The sequence below is a fragment of the Phoca vitulina genome, unplaced genomic scaffold (assembly GCF_004348235.1).
Source record: "Phoca vitulina isolate PV1807 unplaced genomic scaffold, GSC_HSeal_1.0 scaffold13, whole genome shotgun sequence".
Lineage (NCBI taxonomy): Eukaryota > Metazoa > Chordata > Mammalia > Carnivora > Phocidae > Phoca > Phoca vitulina.
In genome coordinates, this window is record NW_022589716.1 from 43,989,378 (window position 1) to 44,005,200 (window position 15,823).

The following is a 15,823-nucleotide window of genomic DNA, read 5'->3' on the forward strand; positions in this document are numbered from 1 at the left end:
GCTTGGCAGTGGGTGATGGAGAATGACCAAAGGTTATCGTAAATATAATCATGTGGTGATAATTTGGAGCTATGATTCTAAGCACCTGGGTGGGGCTCAAGTACAGGTGATGGCCAGTGGAGAGGAGGCAGCTGTGGTGCAGGGCATTTGGGGGATGGATCCAGGCATGTGCTTTATTTTCCATTCCTGCTGATAATAAAATAAGAAAAGAGCATTTATAAGGCAAGGACAAAATTACTTTGACTATCTTACCCTAGTGCTATACCCATTCTCCTCCTCTGTATTATAATAAAGTCTGGGGGGAGCTTTTTCTCTTTATATGCACCAGAGCATCATGTTGGTTCATGACACCATGCTAATGGGACCTGGTGATTGGGCATTAGGAAGCACTCTAGATAACTGTCCTATTAAGACCATGAAGTGTGCCAGATGGTGGGAGATAAAATTCAGTAGCATTGTCAAATAGTTGGAGTTTCTGGTTGGATTTCTGGAGATTTTCTCAGTGGATCACATTATACCCAATTCATAAGAAGTTCAGTTCACTTGTCCCATGACCAGGTATCTTGTCTCTTGTGGTGTTCATAGAAAGTGGGAACAACTTTTAAAATGGAGAGTAGTGGACAGCAGAAAAGGAGAAAGGCACAGTCTTACTCCTTATGGTCAGCACTGATTCTACTGTAGGTTTTACCAGTGGAACCCTGCAGCCATCTGTCTGCCACAAGCACCTTGGAGAAAATCTCCAAGATTCTGGAGCACATGGGGATATTCATAGGAAAGTGAAAGATAAGTTGCTGCATAGTGTACTATCCGCAACAAAGAAAGAGACATAATGATGAGTGTCTCAGGATTTTGGAGGCAACAATATTTTACTTTGGGACATGCAGTGCTGATCCATTTACGAGGTAATCCATAAGGTTCCCAGTTTGGAACGGGACTCAGAACAAGAAAGGTCTCTGCAACGGGAACAAGTTGCTCTGGTTCTTGGTCCTTAAGCCCCAGCAAACCTAACTGTATCACAGGTGCTTGTGGCAGACAGATGGCTGCAGGGTTCCACTGGTAAAACCTACAGTAGAATCAGTGCTGACCATAAGGAGTAAGACTGTGCCTTTCTCCTTTTCTGCTGTCCACTACTCTCCATTTTAAAAGTTGTTCCCACTTTCTATGAACACCGCAAGAAAGATACCTGGTCATGGGGCAAGTAAACTGAACTTCTTTTTTTTTTGTTTTTAATTTTTTATTGTTATGTTAATCACCATACATTACATCATTAGTTTTAGATATAGTGTTCCATGATTCATTGTTTGTGCATAACACCCAGTGCTCCATGCAGAACGTGCCCTCTTTAATACCCATCACCAGGCTAACCCATCCTCCCACCCCCCTCCCCTCTAGAACCCGCAGTTTGTTTTTCAGAGTCCATCGTCTCTCATGGTTCGTCTCCCCCTCCGATTTCCCCCCCTTCATTCTTCCCCTCCTGCTATCTTCTTCTTTTTTTTTTTCTTAACATATATTGCATTATTTGTTTCAGAGGTACAGATCTGAGATTCAACAATCTTGCACAATTCACAGCGCTTACCAGAGCACATACCCTCCCCAGTGTCTATCATCCCATCCGTCCCACCCCACCCCCCACTCCAGCAACCCTCAGTTTGTTTCCTGAGATTAAGAATTCCTCATATCAGTGAGGTCATATGATACATATCTTTCTCTGTTTGACTTATTTCACTCAGCATAATACCCTTCAGTTCCATCCACATCGTTGCAAATGGCAAGATCTCATTCCTTTTGATGGCTGCATAATATTCCATTGTATATATATACCAAATCTTCTTTATCCATTCATCTGTCGATGGACATCTTGGCTCTTTCCACAATTTGGCTCTTGTGGACGTTGCTGCTATAAACATCGGGGTGCACGTACCGCTTTGGATCCCTGCATTTGTATCTTTGGGGTAAATACCCAGTAGTGCAATTGCTGGATCGTACAGTAGCTCTATTGTCAACTTTTTGAGGAACCTCCATACTGTTTTCCAGAGTGGCTGCACCAGCTTGCATTCCCACCAACAGTGTAGGAGGGTTCCCCTTTCTCCACATCCCCGCCAACATCTGTCATTTCCTGACTTGTTAATTTTAGCCATTCTGACTGGTGTGAGGTGGTATCTCACTGAGGTTTTGATTTGGATTTCCCTGATGCCAAGCGATGTTGAGCACTTTTTCATGTGTCTGTTGGCTATTTGGATGTCTTCTTTGGAAAAATGTCTGTTCATGTCTTCTGCCCATTTCTTGATTGGATTCCTTGTTCTTTGGGTGTTGAGTTTGATAAGTTCTTTATAGATTTTGGATACTAGCCCTTTATCCGATATGTCATTTGCAAATATCTTCTCCCATTCTGTCGGTTGTCTTTTGGTTTTGTTGACTGTTTCTTTTGCTGTGCAAAAGCTTTTTATCTTGATGAAGTCCCAATAGTTCCTTTTGCCCTTGCTTCCCTTGCCTTTGGCGATGTTTCTAGGAAGAAGTTGCTGCAGCTGAGGTCGAAGAGGTTGCTGCCTGTGTTCTCCTTTAGGATTTTGATGGACTCCTGTCTCACATTTAGGTCTTTCAACCATTTTGAGTCTATTTTTGTGTGTGGTGTAAGGAAATGGTCCAGTTTCATTCTTCTGCATGTGGCTGTCCAATTTTCCCAGCACCATTTGTTGAAGAGACTTTTTTCCATTGGACATTCTTTCCTGTTTTGTCAAAGATTGGTTGACCATAGAGTTGAGGGTCCATTTCTGGACTCTCTATTCTGTTCCACTGATCTATGTGTCTGTTTTTGTGCCAGTACCATACTGTCTTGATGATGACAGCTTTGTAATAGAGCTGGAGGTCTGGAATCGTGATGCCGCCAGCTTTGCTTTTCTTTTTCAACATTCCTCTGGCTATTCAGGGTCTTTTCTGGTTCCATACAAATTTTAGGATTATTTGTTCCATTTCTTTGAAAAAAGTGGATGGTATTTTGATGGGGATTGCATTGAATGTGTAGATTGCTCTAGGTAGCATTGACATCTTTACAATATTTGTTCCTCCAATCCATGAGCATGGAACGTTTTTCCATTTCTTTGTGTCTTCCTCGATTTCTTTCATGAGTATTTTATAGTTTTCTGAGTACAGATCCTTTGCCTCTTTGGTTAGATTTATTCCTAGGTATCTTATGGTTTTGGGTGCAATTGTAAATGGGATCGACTCCTTAATTTCTCTTTCTGCTGTCTTGTTGTTGGTGTATAGGAATGCCATTGATTTCTGTGCATTGATTTTATATCCTGCCACTTGACTGAATTCCTGTATGAGTTCTAGCAGTTTTGGGGTGGAGTCTTTTGGGTTTTCCACATAAAGTATCGTATCATCTGCAAAGAGTGAGAGTTTGACTTCTTCTTTGCCGATTTGGATGCCTTTGATTTCTTTTTGTTGTCTGATTGCTGTGGCTAGGACTTCTAATACTATGTTGAATAGCAGTGGTGATAGTGGACATCCCTGCCGCATTCCTGACCTTAGGGGGAAAGCTCTCAGTTTTTCCTCATTGAGAATGATATTCGCTGTAGGTTTTTCATAGATGGCTTTTATGATATTGAGGTATGTACCCTCTATCCCTATACTCTGAAGAGTTTTGATCAAGAAAGGATGCTGTGTGAACTGAACTTCTTATGAATTGGGTATAATGTGATCCACTGAATCACAAAAATGCATGTAAAATAAATATAAGTTGATTTGGGCCAAAGCTGTTTTGAAAGACACAAGTAAAGTTCATGAACTGGGAGCTCAGACAATCATGGTTCTCTCTCCTCTACTTTACCTTCTCTCCCTCAATTCATACCTACAGTCACACGGGGGTTTCCCTATGACCAGCCAAGAGTACATAAAAAATTCCAGGGCCTGATTTATGGATAGATTTCCATGATTTGCCAGCACGAGCTGGCAGTGTTTCGTTGTAGTACTATGACTTCACACAGGGATGGTCTCTGAGACAGAGTGCTATAAAGAAACACTCCTAGTAGACAGAACATGGGGTACATCTGGTTGGACACCTTGTATGGAAGAAAAGATGGCCTGAGGCATAGATCTACAGTGATTCGTGGGCAGTGGCTAAGAGTTTGCCTTTGCTGATCAAGGCCTTGGAAAAAACAGTCTTGGAAAATTGGTGACCAGCAGGTCTTAGCAGTGGAGGTGGGGGGGGGGTGGTATGAGGATCAATCCTGCAAGGTAGGCAGAATATGAAGATAGTCATCACCACACAAATGCCCACCAGAGGCAGCTACATCAGAGGGAATTCTCCATAATCATCATCCTATGGATATCACTTAGCTTCTTGCCCAGCTTCCTCCATATTCATTGTGACCATGCACAAAATGGCCATGGCAGCAGAGATGGCTCTGTGTGGAGTGAACACTGTGACATTCTGCTCACCAAGGCTGATCTGGCTATCACCTCTGCTGTGCACCCAATTTTCCATCTGTAGAGGTTGTTGCTGAGTCTTTGATATGGAAATATTCCATGGTGACAGGTTGACTGTATTGGACCTCTTCTCTCATGGCAGGGGATGGGGAGGGAAGGTGATACCTTATTCACTGGGGTAGACATAATCTCAGTATGGATTTGACTTCCCTGCCCACAGATCTTCTCCCTGCACAACAATTTGGATGTGAACATCCAAAACCTTGTGGGTTTGAGATGCTGCCACACACAGTGTTGTATATTCAATAAATGGAGCTGCTTACCTCAAAGCCAGAGTGCACAGATCTGGAAACTTGAGGCAAGAAGTAGGCCTTTTTATGATTACACGTAGTAATCCACTTGAAGAATTTTTGTTTCCTGTTTTTGCAGCCTTGGGCTTGGTGGGTTTGGAGGTCTTGGTGCCTCTGTATTGGCTTTAGAATCAGGCTTCAGATACGGGCAGCTGAATCAACTCCTATGTCCTTGTTAGAGGTACATCTGGTAGAAAGAATAATGTCTTTTTTGGAACCTAACACAAAGTTCATTTCCCTGATAGGCTCATGATGGTTCATGTGGTTATCTATCAATCAGTCCGTGTAGATGAGATAAACTTTCTGGCTTTGACCTTTTTAGAGGTCTTCCTCATGAATTCAGTGATGGAGTCAAATCTGCGGAATTACATGGAGTGGGAAAGGGGGAAGGACGATTTTGCAGTGAATAACTGAGATACTTTTCACCTACAGGGATATACTGTACTCTCTGACTCACTTTTAATTCCTAAAAAATGGCATAGCTGATGGTTCTCTCTTCAAATCATCTATTTCTAGATCCTATGTCTATCTACATGAACTACATGCTTTCTGGGACGTACATTCTGCACTTCTACACATATCTCTAATCTTCATAGGCCATTGCTCAAAATTCCTATAATACCTTTGACATATTCTGTCCTTTAAATACTATATCTGTACTTCATGGCGTTCACCATATTTATCTTTTACATTTATTTGTGTGAATATTTTATTAACGTCTGGCTCCCCTATTAGGCTATAAGCTTTATGAGGGCAGTGACTGCATGTGTTTTGCTCACAAATTCATCCTGGTTCCACAGGTGCATGCATATGTTCAAACCCATCAAACTGTATACATTAAATATGTGTAGTTTTTTGTGTATTAATTATACCTCAGTAAAGCTGTTAAAAAATAAAAATGAAAAAAAAATTACTCTTGAAAGCCTTACTCAGTAGCTGGCACATACTAAAGGGCTCAAGAATATTTTTAGATAAATAGATATATAAATGAAAAAATATGGAAGACTGAAAATGGCATATATTTAGAATGAGTAGGGAAGTAAGGAAGAAATGCAGGGAAATAGATGAATTATCAGGTTCTGCAAAATACAAGAGAAGGCAAGTAGCCCAGGGAAATAATCCAAAGTAAGGTGACATGGCTCAGGGCTTCTCAGACATGAATAGGCTGACTACAGCTAAGAGCAGCTCTCGAAATCTCATAATGGAACCAGAAAGGTAGAAAATCTCTTCCTTGCCTTTCTGATGTCATGAAGTAACTAGTCCAAGTCATATGTAAATGGATAAGATTGTAATGTGGGATAATGCATATGAGAAATGATGTTCATGCCTTTGAGAACTAGGAATTTTGGAAAGTTTAGAGAAGTATTAATTCTTGGTCAATTATATGTCCTACAAATATATTCTCCTGGTTTGCAACTTGTGTTTTGTTTTTTTTTTTTTACCATTTTCCAACTTTTAAACATTTTATTATAGAAAATTTGAAACATAAACAAAAGCAGAAAGAATGGTATAATATCAGAAAGAAACAAATACATAAAATTGATAAAATATAGTGAAAACCCTTAGTTCTAATTCGAATTTAAATTATCAGTGTAAACTCATATGTATTTTTTTTATTAAAATATTTTTTAGTTTTTGATAAAGAATGCCTAGAAAAAATTACAAACCCAATAGCAATGAATTTCGCTAGCACCCAGATTGTGGTCTGTACAAAGCATTTTTACGAAATGGTCCCAGAACCTCTTGGTGAAATGGCTGACTTCAAGTCTGGGGCAGAAAAGATAGATGAACTTGGAACTTCTTATACAAGAAATGTGGATGCTATGCTATCAAATACTATAAGGGTCATATCAAAGGACCCAGAAGCCAAAATGAATAGGCTTCTATATACCAAACACAGGATAGTTTGATCATCAGTAAGGACAATAAATATGATTTGTTGAAACACATTAAATGTGTTTAAGCCTCTGAATTCATAATAATACAAAAATAACTCTTTAGTCACTTTGGATAGTGCTAGGAAACAAAGTAAATGATAAAAACCAAAACTGTCCCAGACTACTTTCTTGGGATGTATGGACACTGTTTTAAAACGCGTATCAATCAATCACAATGTAGGTACTTTACTTGGACCAGATTCAAACAAACAAACTGGAAATATATAACACAATACAGAAAATATGACCATTTGAAATTTGATGATATATCTAATTAACCTTAAATTTTGGGGTGTGATAATGATATTGTGATTATGTTTAAAAGGGAAAATTCCTATATTTAATAGAAACATTGACTTTTTACTGATGAAGTAATTTATTAATGGTATTTGTTTCAGTATATGATGGGAGAGTAGTGGCTATAAATGAAATGAAATTGGCCATGAATTGATATTTTTGAAGCAGGGTAATGGAGTACATAGCTGATATTATACTACCCTTTCTGTTTTGGTTTATATCCCATAAATGGACCACTTTCTTACACCATACACAAAAATAAACTCAAAATGGATGAAAGACCTAAGTGTGAGGCAGGAAACCATCAAAATCCCAGAGGAGAACACAGGCAGCAACCTCTTTGACCTCGGCTGCAGCAACTTCTTACTATATACGTCTCCGGAGGCAAGGGAAACAAAAGCAAAACTAAACTATTGGGACTTCACCAAGAATTATCTACATATATAATCTGTGAAAGGAACTACATATCTTTTTTTTTTTTAAGATTTTATTTATTTATTTGACACAGAGAGAGAGAGAGTACAAGCAGGGTGAGCAACAGGGAGAGGGAGAAGCAGGCTCCCGCTGAGCAGAGGGCCCGACACCAGGCTCAATCCCAGGACCCTGGGATCATGACCTGAGCCGAAGGCATCTGCTTAACTGACTGAGCCACCCCGGTGCCCCAGGAACTACATATCTTAATGATATATTCATATACATATATGGCAACAACTTTAAAATGAAAAGCAAGGAAAATAATTGTAATAATCAAGATAGCAATTCATTTGGGAGAAGTTTTTTATTTTTTGTTTTGATTTTTGTTTCAATGCACTTAGAGAAAGATGCACAGGAGCTTCAAATATATGAATAAACTCCCATCTTTTAATAAGCTGAGTGGTGGTTTTAATAGGTCTTTAACATACCATTTCCCAAATTAAGAAGTAAAAACGGAAACAGAGATCCCTTGGAATTTTTTTGAAGCATTTGTAAGGACATCACAAAATTGATATTTCTCATGAAACACTATGGCCTAACAAAGAATTATATAGTTAGTCTAAAAGGTTTTTTTTTCATATACGAGTAGTGGTTCTTCTGGTAATCTAATAGACTAGAAACACAGAAGAACTTTCCACTGCTAATGTGTTATAAGCCATGTATAAAGCAACCTTTTAAAAAATGTGTAACAGTTTACAAAAGTGTGGGAAATCCTCAGCAGGCTAATATGAAGAGGGATCTGAAACTGAGAAACTGGGGTTCCTCTTCAGTTATTTATTGAACCCAGAAATGGGGATCTTAACAGCTATGCACAGGAGACAATGTCATGAATCCACACAAGGCAGAAAGGAGGAACAAGACTCCTACATAAAGCCTGTGTTCATAAGGATTGATGTCTTTAGCAAAAATGTGAGCTAGGAAAATTTAGTAAAGGAGTTTAACAATGAAATTACTCTGCCACTTTGTTGGCTTCTTTTGGGGAACAAAATCTTGCTTTCATGTTGGCTTGGAGTTCAAATTTATCCCCATGTGTGTAGAGTTCTGGGAAATCTAAACAAAAGATTAATCTGAAAATTCCCCAGACTTGTGCCATATAATAGGAGGACAAATACATCTCAACTAGGATGTTCAATTTCCCAATAAATTAAAATTTTCCAAATATGAAACCATAATTTAAATTTTTAAAATGCTAAGAATAGCCCTCAAAAACTAAAGTGGAATTATATTTCCATGGATATTAGATATTGGTTATTAAGTAGGGTAAACGTTTTTTAAGAGGCATACATACAAAAAATGAAGAAAATATGTAATTATAAAATACTACCAGGCAAATTAAAAAAGACAAATGAAGCTAACTCTTGGGAACAAAAAAATATATATATAATACACTATTATTGGATGTGTGAAATAGTTTAAACACAGCTGAAGAGAGAATTAGTGAACTAGAGTATTAGACTGAAGAGATTATTCAGGATGTAGTTCATAGAACATATGGAAAATATGAAGGAAAATATGAAAAAGACTAAGGAATACAGAAAATAAAATTATAAGGTTTGACACACACTGAATTGGAACTTCACAAATACTGGGGAAAAGGAGAACAAGTATTTGAAGCAACAAAGACAGAACTTCCCAGGAAGGATAATCACTTACATGGATTGAGGCTTAATAAGACATATAACAAATATAGAAAGAATATCCACATGTAGATACATTTTAGCAAAAATACAGAATACTTTAATACAGGAAATTAAAACTACCAAGAGTGGAGGGAATTTTCCTAAAAAGAAAAAGATAAAGAAACAATCTTTCCTAAAAAGAATTTTCATAAAGACAACATAATTCTCAGAAAAAGACTGCTCAAATTATCTACAATGTATTTTTTAGCCAAATATATATTAAGATTACCATGTTATGACAGAAAATTTATAATGCCATATTTAATCAATTTTTTCAGAGAGAAAATTCTGTGAAACATAAGATTGCTCTAATGAGAGTGGAAACATTTTTCTCTTAAAATATTTCTATTGCTGTTTTGTTAAACAAAAATACTTTTTGTATTTTGACCTTTCCTCCCCAACATGGATGCATAATTTTTATTATTTGTTTCTGACCGCTGATTAGCACCAAAGGACTGACTATGCCACGGCCATTGGCCATGAGCATCTGGATATATACCAAGATTGGGTCATTTGTTCATGTCTTGCCCATGGAAAATGAAATGATGAAGTCCACACAATATATGATCACAAAACAACTCATCAGCAGCATAATTGTCTGAGTAGCCCTTTTCTCTGGGCAGCTTCTTGGAGAGAGACTCTTGCCGTGAAGATGCTATGAGTGCTGCCTATGTCTGCTCAAGAGAATTATCATGTATCCACTTGAGAGGAGCATAAGACCCATGAAGAAGACATCTCTGAATGCCATCAGTGTGAAGAACAGGCCCCTGTTTAGCTCATGGGCAAAAAGGAACAGTGCTCAGTAAGGAACAAAAATTAGCCTGGGTCTCATTGGGTGTGGCCACAGTACAAAGGAGCAGGTTGCTACAGATGGATATGTTCAGGACCCACAAGAAGAGAAATGGAATTTGGAGATTTAAATTTGAATTTAGCCAACCAGGAGCTGCTGGGGCTGATGGTGATAGCCTGAAGCACACTCAAGAGGCAGGTGGTACAAATAGAGAGTCCCCTCAGTACTTTGTTAAGGAAGACAATCACTCTACAGTTGAAGTCACTTGGGATATCCCATGTCCCCAAACGTCGGTAGACACCAAGAACCCCATGGTGAGGAGTATCATCATATGGATTATAGCTAAGTGGGTAATGGTCAGGTCAATGAGCTTGGGCTTGGATCCCACAAAGAAAACTAAAATGTGGAGGAAAAGAAGTGAGGTGTTTTCTGAGATCCCTATACCAGCGTAAAGATAAAAGGCATTTTCTAATGATAACATAACTGGAACATTTGTTCCATGTGAATGTTAAAGCAAACAATGTTATTTCTGGAAAGAAAAATAAGAGATTCTGACAACAGTAGTGTTTTCATTATTCTATGAATCATCACATCATCCTTTTCAATCTCTAGAATCAACATTTTAACCACAATAATTCTACATAAATATGACTTGCTCTTATTCAGCATTTGAGTTTCAACTCACTCAGGCCTCCAAGGAAATCATTTTTGTGTATCTCCCCTTCACCTCATGGTGGCACTAACATCACACCCTTCTCTGTGAATCTATAGTTCGTATACTCTTATTTATAGCACACATTAACCTATTTAATGGGAGCTTTTGTTTACTTTTCTATCTCCCCTGCAAATTCCTCAAAGGCAGAGATTTATTTGTCTTTGGATTCACAGCATCTGGAACACTGATGCTTACATAACAATTATTCACTAAAACCTGTTTATGTAAATTGTGGACAAGGGGAAATAAGAATCTTCCAGGTAAGCAATCCCAACAGGACCATTCTTACCATTTATTTATAGAAGTGCAAAATTATGAAGGATTATAGAAGTGCAAAATTATGAAGGATCTAGTTTGTACCCTAGATCCAGATGGCCTCTGTTTAAACCCAGATTCCACCCCTGACTAGCTGGGTGAGCATTGTTCGCTCACTTAACTAATTTTGTTTCTATTAACATCATGAGTAAAAGGGGGATGATAATAGTACTTTCATCATAGTATTGTTGGAGGAATATATAAGTAAATATATGAAAAGTATTTGGAAAATGCATGACATATATGAAGCACTATAAACTTAACAATTGACTTTTTATTTATCACCACCTAACTTTGGCTCCAGAGAGTTGTATATATGTATAATGATATATATATATATATATATATATATATATATATATATATATATATGTTGTATATATGTATAATGACATATATATGCATATATGATATATGTAACATATATATATATTTCTCCTTGGAATCTCCATGTGAACAGTAAGAATGGTAGACTAAATGATTCTAAAGATCTATTATAACCATCTAATTTTATCAATATACATTTCTTTTTTAAAAAATATTTTATTTATTTATTTGTTTATTTGACAGAGAGAGAGAGAGCGTACAAGCAGAAAGGGAAGGGGAAGAGGGAGAGGGAGAAGCAGACTCCCCTCTAAAGCAGGGAGCCCGACACAGGGCTCAATCCCAGAACCCCAAGATCATGACCTGAGCCAAAGGCAGACGCTTAACCAACTGAGCCACCCAGGTGCCCCATAATTTTATCAATATACATTTCTAATGGAAGCCAAGGGTAATAAGAATCCATGCCCTTGACATAATGCTCATGAAATCAATGCCAAAACCATTGAGAGAAATACAGAGAAACAACTGGCACAGTTAAGGGAGGCCAAATATCCCCTCTGTGGAATATACAAATGCCATGTGACTAGGAGAAGAGGAATGCTTATGTCTTCAGGAAGTGTGATGCTTTTCTTTGACTGTCAGACTCTTCTTTGGAATATATCTTTATATTAAGAAGAGAGAGAAACACTTCTGGGTTAAACAAATGAAGCTGACTCTAATAAGAGGTGGAGCAAATAATCTTCCTTGCTACTGGAATTTACTAGCGCAAGGCATTGATATGTGTTCTGTGAAGAGGTAGGAGGACAGAAAATGGTACTGTAGACTTAGGAGATGGGAAAAGAGGAGGAGCTCTGTCACAAATACAATGCTAAATTTAGCTAGAAGCCTAAACACTGAATCTGGAGATGTTTTGTTTTGTTTTGTTTTGTTTAAGATTTTTTATTTATTTATTTGACAGAGAGAGAGCCAGTGAGAGAGAGAACACAAGCAGGGGGAGTGGGAGAGGGAGAAGCAGGCTTCCTGCTGAGCAGGGAGCCTGACACAGGGCTCAATCCCAGGACCCTGGGACCATGACCTGATCCGAAGGCAGACGCTTAACCGACTGAGCCACCCAGGCACCCCCTGGAGATGTTTTTGTAGCAAAGAACAAAGTGGGACATTCATTATACAACCTGCCAATTCTTTTGTATCTCAGCAGATAGTGGAAGGGAATAGGTTACATACACATTCTCATAAAAAATGAATGAAGGGGTCAATTTCTAGGAAAACCAAGTATTTAAAATCTATAATCCAGATGCTGGTGTTTAAGATGGCAGAGAAGTAGGGGGACCCTAAGCTTGTCCCACAAACACAGCTAGATAATTATCAAATCATTCTGAACACCCAAGAAATTTATCGGAGGTCTGAGAGAATAAAAACTGCAAGTATACAAGTAGGAAAGTGACCACCTTTAGGAAGGTAGGAAGTACAGAGTTTTCTTGGAGGAGATATAGCTGTGGGTAAGATGGCAGGAAGGGAGCCTGCTTATGCAGGCTACTGCAAAGTATTATAAGCAGCAGGTGCAAAATCTGAACTTTTAGAAGTTTGCTACTGTGGGGGATGTGCCTGGCTTAAAGGTGCTCAGGTAGTGAAGTGGGGTGGAATCCCAGGAATGACAGGATGGTCTGAGGATCCCCAGGGTCGCAAGAAGAGCCACTGGTGCTGAAGTGCTGCATTATTCTCAGACATAGGAGTGGGGAAGCTGGCTGAGAACACCCAGTCTTGGTACCAGCTTTCTACTCTGTTGTGCCATAAACTGCGAACTGCTGTGTGGTTGTGGGACTGCTTTCCTGGGACTGGCCAGCAAACAGCAAAAGCATGGTGAGACCCTCCCCCAGTGGAACAGCATGGGTCTACGCCATGGGAGTCCCTAAAATTTGGAGTTTTGAAACTCAGTCTTGCACCTGAGATATAAAAGCTGAGATATAAAAGCAGGGTGAACACAGGGTTCAGATGGAAACTGAGGACACAAGAAGGGTGATTGATTGCTCTTCTGTGAGGTCTCACTGAAGAGTGAGGGGCTGGAGAGAGGAGCACAGCCATATTTGCCATGCCCATCAGCACTGGAAGCCTTCAGGGAGCAAAACTGAGCCACCTCACCACCTCGTGGAGGCCAGGCCAGAGCCACTTACACCTAGCTCTGTCCCACCTGCACCCTGGAGGTATCCTTCTGGCATTAAATTCATATAATTCAATAATTACTCTGAATGTAAATGGACTAAATGATCCAAACAAAAGAAAGGGTAAACACGGGTTAAAAAATACCCATCAATATGCTGCTTACATGAGACTCATTTTAGACCCAAAGACACCTCCAAATTGAAAGTGAGGGGGTGAAGAACCATTTATCATGCCAATGGACATCAAAAGAAAGCCGGAGTAGCCATACTTATATCAGACAAACTAGATTTTTAAAAGAAAGACTGTAACAAGAGATGAAGAATGGTATTATATCATAATTAAAAGGTCTATCCATCAAGAAGATCTAACAATTGTAAATATTTATGCCCCCAACTTGGGAGTACCCAAATATATAAATCAATTAATAATTAACATAAAGAAACTCATTGATAATAATACAATAATAGTATGGGACTTTAACACCCCAATTACAGATCAGCTAAGCAGAAAATCAACAAGGAAACACTGGCTATGAATGACACACTGGACTAGATGGACTTAATAGATATATTCAGAACATTTCATCCTAAAGCAACAGAATACACATTCTTTTTGAATGCACATGGAACATTTTCTAGAATAGATCACATAGTAGGTCACAGATCAGCCTTCAACAAGTACAGAAAGATCGAGATCATACCATGCATATTTTCAGACCACAATGCTATGAAACTTGAAGTCAATCACAAGAAAAAATTTGGAAAGACCTCAAATACATGGAGGTTAAAGAATATCCTACTAAGGAATTAATGGGTTAACCAGGAAATCAAAGAAGAAATTTAAAAATACATGGAAGCAAATGAAAATGAAAGCAGGACAGTCCAAAACCTTTGGGATGCAGCAAAGACAGTCCTAAAAGGGAAGTATATAGCAATAGAGACCTACTTCAAGAAGCAACAAAAGTCTCAAATACACAACCTAACCTTACACCTAAAGGAGCTAGAAAAGGAAGAGCAAATAAAGCCTAAAGCCAGCAAAAGAAGGGAAATAATAAAGATTAGAGCAGAAATAAATGATATAGAAACAAACAAACAAAAAACCCAGTAGAACAAATAAGAGCTGGTTCTTTGAAAGAATTAATAAAATTGATAAGCCCCTAGCCCAGACTTAGCAAAAAGAAAAGAGAAAGGACCCAAATAGATAAAATCATGAATGAAAGAGGAGCGATCACAACCAACACCACAGAAATACAAACAGTTATAAGAGAATACTATGAAAAATTATATGCCAACAAACTGGGCAACCTGGAAGAAATGGATAAATTCCTAGAAACTTACAAACTACCAAAGCTGAAACAGGAAGAAATAGAAAATTTGAAGAGACCCATAACCAGCAAAGAAATTGATTCAATAATCAATAATCTCCCAACAAACAAAAGTCCAGGTCCAGATGGCTTCCCAGGGGAATTCTACCAGACATTTAAAGAAAAGCTAATACCTAGTCTTCTCAAACTGTTCCCAAAAATAGAAATGAAAGGAAAACTTCCAAACTCATTCTACGAAGCTAGCATTACCTTGATTCCAAAACCAAAGACCCCACTAAAAAGGAGAATTATAGGCCAATATCCCTGATAAACATGGATGCAAAAATTCTCAGTTAAATACTAGCAAATTGAATTCAACAGTACATTAAAAGAATTATTCACCATGATCAAGTGGGATTTATTCTGGGGTTGCAGGGGTGGTTCAACATTCACAAATCAATCAATGTGATACCTCACATTAATAAAAGAAAGGATAAGAACCATATGATCCTCTCAATAGATGCAGAAAAACCATTTAACAAAATACAGCATCCTTTCTTGATAAAGACCCTCAACAAAGTAGAGATAGATGGAACATACCTCAACATCATAAAGGCCATTTACAAAAAACTCACAGCTAATATCCTCAATGGGGAAAAACTGAGAGCCTTTACCCTACAGTCAGGAACAAGACAAGGATGTCCACTCTCACCATTACTATTTAGCATAGTACTGGAAGTCTTAGCCTCAGCAATCAGACAACAAAAAGAAATGAAAGGCATCTAAATTGGCAAGGAAGAAGTCAAATTTTCACTATTTGTGGATGACATGATACTCTATGTAGAAAACCCAAAAGACTCCACCAAAAATTGCTAGAACTGATACAGGAATTCAGGAAAGTTGCAGGATATAGAATCAACGTGCAGACATCTATTGCATTTCTACACACCAATAATGAAGCAGAGAAAGAAATCAAGGAATCGATCCCATTTGCAAATTACACCAAAAATAATAAGATATCTAGGAATAAACTGAGGTAAAAGATCTGTAC